This window comes from Orycteropus afer, unplaced genomic scaffold (assembly GCF_000298275.1).
Source record: "Orycteropus afer afer isolate SDZICR_OR568_19922 unplaced genomic scaffold, OryAfe1.0 scaffold00024, whole genome shotgun sequence".
NCBI classification, from domain to species: Eukaryota; Metazoa; Chordata; class Mammalia; order Tubulidentata; family Orycteropodidae; genus Orycteropus; species Orycteropus afer.
The window spans coordinates 19,362,246-19,369,600 of record NW_006921611.1 but is presented as its reverse complement, the minus strand read 5'-3'; positions in this window follow the sequence as shown (position 1 = coordinate 19,369,600).

The following is a 7,355-nucleotide window of genomic DNA, read 5'->3' as shown; positions in this document are numbered from 1 at the left end:
AGATAGTACTTATTGTGTCTTGGCTTTTATCTTAGTTCTTTTTGTTCAATATTGTTTATTATTTCACTCCTAATGTTGCCTATAGGAGTAGTTTATTTTTATTGCCATATACCATTCCATTGTCTGGACTTTACCAAAAGTTACCTGTTTCACCATCAATATTTGAATTTTTCCATTATGAGGTTGTTGTGTATTTCAACAGCTCATTCTTTTTTTACTGCTGAATTATATTCCATTATATGCGTATACCTCAATATGTTTATTCACTGACCTGTTGATGGACATTTGAGCTGTGTCCAGTTTTGAGCTATTACAAATTTAAAAAGAAAAACTCCCTGCTGTCGAGTTGGATCTGACTCATAGGACTTCTATAAATATTTGTGTACATATGTTGTTTTCATTTCTCTTGGATTAGTAGCCTCTAGTGAAATTGATGAGTTGTATGATAGGTGTATGGCTAAGTTTTTAAGAATTTTTCAAGTTGTTTCTAAACTGGTTGTACCATTTTACATTTCTATAAGCAGAATATGAGAGTTCCAGTTGCTCCACAATCTCATCTACATTTCTTTTGGACCACTTTGGAATTCTAGCCATTTCAGTGAGTGACTATGCAAAGATATTAAACTGTGTGAATCTTAACAAATTGTGGATAACTTTGTGAAGAATGAGAATTTCAGAACACTTAATAGTGCTCACTCATGTTGAACTTGTGTATAGATCAACATTCTAACAGAACAAGGGGATACTATCCGGCTTAAAATCAGGAAAGGTGTGCATCAGAGTTGTATCTTTTCACTGTGCATATTTAATCTGTTTGCTGAGCAAGAAACCAGATTATATGAAGAAGGAAGCATGAGGATTGGAGGAAGACTTATTAACAATCTGTTATATGAAGATGACACAAACTTGTTTGCATAAAGTGAAGACTAGAAGCACTTACTGATGAAGAGCAAAGACTATAGTCTTTAGTATGGATTATACTTGAACATAAAGAAAAAAAAAAAATCCTCACAACTGGTCCAATGAGCAACATCATGATAAATGGAGAAAAATTTATAGTTTTAAAGGATTTCATTTTAGTGGGACCCATAATCAATGCCTACAGAAGCAGCAGTCAAGGAATCAAATGAAATTGCATTGGGCAAATTCTACTGTAAAAGACCTCTTCAAAGTGCTTAAGAGTAAAGATGTCACTTTGAAGACTAAGGTGTGTCTTACACAAGCCATAGTATTTTCAATAACCTTACATGCATGTGAGTAATAAGGAAGACTGAGGAAGAACTGATGCATTTGAATTGCAGTGTTGGCAAAGAATATTGAATGTACCATGGACTATTAAAAAAATGTAGTTCGTCTGGAATGCTCCTTAGAAGTAAAAATTGCCAGACTTCATCTCTCATACTTTATCCATATTATCAGAAGATACTAGTACCTGGAGAAAGATACCATGCTTGGTAAATTAGAGGGTCAGTGAAAAAGGGAAGACTCTCAATAAGATGGATTGATACAGTGGCTGCAATGATGAGGTCAAGTATGGCAATGATTGTGAGGATGGGCAGTGTTTTGCTCTGCTGTACATAGGGTCTCTATGACTCTCCAACTCAATGACATCTAACACCAAGATATTGTGTAATAGATTAAGGAAGATCCTTTGTATTCCTAGCATAATAAGAGATTTATGATGAATGCGTATAAAATATTGTTAAATCCTTTATCTGTATATACTAAGATGATCATACAACAAAGCAGAAGGACAGCAGAATTTGGGGGGCTGGGGTGGAACTGTTTCATAATTGTTCTGATATTTCTATGAATGTATTCATTTGTAAAAACTCATAGAACTAGATATAATAAAGACTAAAATTTACTGTATATGAATAAACCATGATTAAAATAATGGGGGGGGGGATCAATGTAAGAAATATCCTAAGGTCAACCATGATTATTCTTCAGGTTCTTTGTCATCCCTATCATGAATAGTTCAAATTTCAATGGCTCTTGCCACATACTTCTCACCTTACCAGTCAGCTCCTAGCAAAGTTGTCAGATACTTCTTGAAAACATTACTTCCATGATGAACTTTGAGGCATTGGTGATGCAGTGATCGAATCACCCTCTTCTGTATCAGAGATCTGGGTTGAATTCCTGGTCAAAGCACCTCATACACAACTACCCCCTGTCTGTCAGAGGAGGCTTGTATGTTGCAGTGATGCTAAACAAGGTGCAGCAGAGCTTCTAGGCTAAGACGGAAAGCCCTGTCAATCATCTTCTGAAAGTCAGCAAATGATAACCCAATAGATCACAATAGTCCAATCTCCTACTCATAGTAGGCCTCATTTTGTTCCCTTGTACATGGGGTCATCATGAATCAGGGCCTCAGTTGACAGCATCTAGCAATAATAATAGAAATGAGATACTCTTTGCCTCTCAAACAGTGAAGAGTTCATAGTAGGATTGAGAGATTTAGCAAAACAAAATGGAGGATTCCCAAATAAATTTACATTTCAGATAAATCACATACTTACACTGTATTTTATTGGGCAACCCTTCTTAATGGTAATTATGGTACTGAGTTTTGAAATGAGGAGTGAAAATTTTTTTGTTTCATTTCATTATAGGGGGACTGAGTCTTGCACCTCATAGTTGTATTGGGTTTTCAGTAAGGCAGCATTTTCCACATTATCTCACCATTCTATCTCCCAGGCATGAGACTCGGGAGCCTGTGGGTCGTATTTGAGGGATAGTCACCACACTTTCTTTATAATTATCTTTCCTGGATGACTAAGACCTCACTACCAAATAAAATTGGCCCTCTGGTATTTTTTCCCCCTTTGGATGGGTCTGAATATAGGTAAGGCTTTCACTGTAAATCCTCCATATCCACATATACATACAGACATAGTTTAAAAGACACCCAGTGTGCTTCTTAACTGCATCAATTTTTGTGAGTATGCCCCTCTATGAACTCTGCAGAATAGAGCAGTACAGACATAAATGCTGGAAAAGGGTTAACTCTGGAAGGGGCTGCTTAGCCAAAGTCATTTTACATTGACTCCCATCTTTTTGTAGAATAATTTCCAGTGGCTCAGCCAGCTAACCACAGTGAAAGCTGAGGACATGAAAAGGGGCTTTTAGTAGGAGCTTATCAAACTGAGACCAGATGCAAGCTGAGTTTTACGATAGGACAGATGTCAGGTCTCTCCAGAGGTGCAGAGATCAGAGCCTGCCTGTGTTCATCATCTTTACCTCTTGACTTGGCTGTTGTTTTTCACTGGTCCAACCTGACTCATGGAACACTCATTCTTCCCAGTGCTTTGAACTTAATATCTGAGGGGACTTAAGTTCATCTAAAAATTCTATACATTTCACTCACAAAGACACCTTTACTTACATGAACCACTGATTACAGGTGGCAATGCCTTAGATAACTGTGGCCAAATGTGTTTTCCATGCCCAGATTTCAGATGCTCTCTGTTACCAAATAACTTCTTGGAATATTGTCATCACTGTCTCAGCCTCACAATTGTCCACAAGTTGAACCCACATATCACTTTTCCTAATCTAGAGCCACACAAGAATTTGTACTTTTGTACCAAGCATGAGTTCATCTTTGAATCATTGCATCACAGATTTGAAGGACCTTAAGTTTTCACAGCACTTAGAGTTTACAGTTGCTTTTCCCATGTATCACCTGAATTAATCCTCACAACAATCCTGCAAAGATAATATGGTTACCTGTAGTTTTCAATTAGGGGTTTGAGCCTCAAATAAGTAAAGGGTTTGTCCAATTGTCATTGTCAGGACTCAAATTTTGGACTTTGGACTCCAAATACATCCTTCTGTACACCCAAACAAAGGATGAAATGTGCAGATCAACAGCCATGGTCACTCGGCATCTATAGTGTTTCAAATACCTTGAGTTCACATTTTAAGATTAGGCAAAATCATACAGAACTTTGAATTTATACTTTATTTCCAAAAAGAAGATTTGAGGATATTGAGCTTATGCTCCTGCTTGTTAATGATACTTTGGAGCTGAAGAGCAGCTAGCTGTCTACACTAGTCTAGAATGTGGGCTTCAGGTTGTCACAGTTCCCATTACCTCTCATAATATCCCTGACATTGAGGTCAAACATTAGCTTCTGTTTACCATGACCCACAGGCTGCTGTTTCTCTTATAGGAGAGAAATATTTCTTTGTGCCTGTTGCTGTTTTTGTGTACCATCAAGTCAATGCCTAATCAGCAACCCTAAAAGATTAGAGTAGAACTGTTGTTGTTGTTATGTGCCGTCAAGTCAGACCAACTCATAGTGACCCCTCCTGGGGTTTCCGAGCCTGTGTCACTACGGAAGTAGATTGTCCAACCTTCCTTCCAAGGAGTGGCTGGTGGGTTTGAACCACCAGCCTACCGGTTAGCAGACAAGGTATTTCCTAGACTGTAATCTTTCTGGGAGCAGATCACCAGGTTGTCTCTCCTGCAGAGCTGCTGGTGGGTTCAACATTGCCAAGTGCTTAACTGTTGTGCCATTATGACTATCAAAACTAGGAAAATGGCAAGACAACAAAGGGAAGACATCATGCTTTCAGGAAAATGGAGAGAAAGAATTTGTTATGCAAGGGAAGACCAGTCCCACATATTTAATATAAGAAGAACATGCACCTCTGTTGAAAGAACATGTCCAGTTACTTTCTCATGTTTCAGCAAAATGACTGGCTCCTTTAGGTATTTGAGCTTGCAGTCTAGTCTCTCTGCACCACACTAGACTGGTACATGTGCTTCACAACAGTTTTCTAAGTCTCCTTATTCTCTCCAGTTCAGTCAGTTGCACACTTTATAAAAGACAGCTTCTATACAAATTACACCCTTGTTCACAATCTTCAAAGGCTACCTATTGCTTTCAAAATAGAGTTCAAACTCCTTAGCCTAGTGTTAAAGATTACAGCCCAGTACTTTCTTTCATTAGACTCCTGCTGGACATGGGCTTTAAAAATATAGCTGCAATTCAGATCAACTCAATTCAATTCAATGCATGTTTACTGCATGTTTGGTTAATAAGGAGGCAATATGCACGGTCAAATGGGTGGCAAAAGGGAGGGAGAATGGAATGTGCCTCAGAGTGCTCAGATTCTACAGGGAAGGATAAGACATACTCGATAAACTCTCACATGATAGAGCATTAAAAAGAGATGCTTTCAGGGTCCAGATGAGGATGGTATTACTTTTAACTGACCTTAGATTTTCTTCCTTTAATAAACTTCCACTATTCCTTTATGCAAACATTTTACAAGTGGACTGACCACTTCAAGTCTCCAAACACCTTGTTTAATCTCATCACCACATATTTGCTTATCTATTCCTCCTGAATTTTTTTTTTTATTATTCATTTTAAGCAGCCTTTTGCCTTTCTGTTACTACTCTGGTCTGTCCTCTTCTCTAGTTGGTGCAAACAGTTAAGCATTAGGCTATTAATAAAAAGGTTGGCAGTTTGAAACTCACCTAGCACTTTTTTTCAAAAGGAATACCTAGCAATCTGCTTTTGAAAGATCAAAGCTATGAAAAATTTAGGGCACATTCAACAACAGACTAATGGAATAGAATTGATAGCCCAGAAGTAAACCCATCCATCTATAGGCAGACAATCTTTGACAAAGTATTGAAGTCCATATAATAGGGAAGAAACAATATCTTTAACAAATGATGCTGACAAGTTGAATACCCATTTGCAGGAAAATGAAACAGGATCCATACCTCATACCATACACAAAAACGAACTCAAAATGGATCAAAGACCTAAATGTTAAAGATAACCTATAAGTTTCATGGAAGACAACATAGAAACAAAACTAGAGGTCGTAATTTTCAGCATAAATAGACCATCAAACACAACTGAAAATGCATGAACAACAAAAGATAAATTAAATCACTGTAACCTTCTAAAAGTTAAATACTTATGCTCATCAAAAAATTTTATTAAAAGAGTAAAAGAACTTACAGGAAAAAAAAAAACTATGTCAATTACATATCTAACAAGAGTCTAATCTCTAAAATACATAAAAAGCTCCAACAACTCAACAATACAAAAACAAACAATCCAATCAAAAAATGGGCAAAGGACATAAACAGACACTTCACCAAAGTGGACATTCAGGCAGCTAACAAGCACATGAAAAGATGCTAACAATCACTAGCCATCAGAGAGATGCAAATAAAAACTGAGATACCTCTAACTCCAGCAAAAATAGCAGTGATCAAAGAAACGGAAAATAACAAATACTGGTAAAGTTGAGGGGAGACTGGCTTGCTTATCCACTGCTGGTGGGATTATAAAGTGATACATCCACTATGGAAAATGGTGCTTCCTCAAAAAAAACTAGAAATGGAAATGCCATATGATCTAACAATCCCACTCCTCTGTACATATCCTAGTGATATTAGAGCAGTGACATGAATAGACATGCTCCATATCCATGTTCATTACAGCATTATTCATGATAGCAAAAAGATGGAAACAATGGAAGTGCCCATGAATGGATTAATGGATACACAAACGATGGTACATATATACAGTGAAATACGATGCAATTATAAAGAATAATGATGAATCTGTGAAACAACTTTTAACATGGGTGAATCTAAAGGATATTATGCTATATAAAATAAGTCAATCACAAAAGGACAAATATTATATGTTCTCACTTTTTGTAAAAAGTCAAGAATAGCTATACACACAAAAATCAACATTCTTTGATGTTTACCAGGGATGGGAGGGGGAAGCAGAAGAAATCACTTGCTAGATAGTAGACACCTGTTATTTCTGGTGATGAGAAAGGCAGTACACAATATGGGAGAAATGAACACAACCTGATAAAGGTAAATGAAGACATTGGAGGTATGCAAGAATGAAGGACAATTACAGTAAATGTTCTAACATGTTTGTATGTATACAATTTTGCTACATCAGTAGTAACAAGCAAAAAATATGTGTGTACTTACTTAGGTAAATATGTATGCTATATGCACATCCAAAAAAAACAAACCAAACTCATTGCCATGGAGTCAGATCCAACTCATAGTGACCCCTCCTTGGGTTTCTGAGGAAAGCATATGTGCTACATATAGATATGTATATTTGTTGTTGTTAGGTGTCATTGAGTCTCCTCTGTCCCATATTGACCCAATGTACAACAGAACAATACACTGCCTGGTCTTGTGCCAGCTTCACTATCCTTGTTATACCTGAGTCCATCATTACAGCCACTGTGTCAACCCATCTCATTGAGGGATTTCCCGTTTTTCATTGACCCTCCACTTTACCAACCATGATATCTTTCTCCAGGGAGTGGTCCCCTCTGAC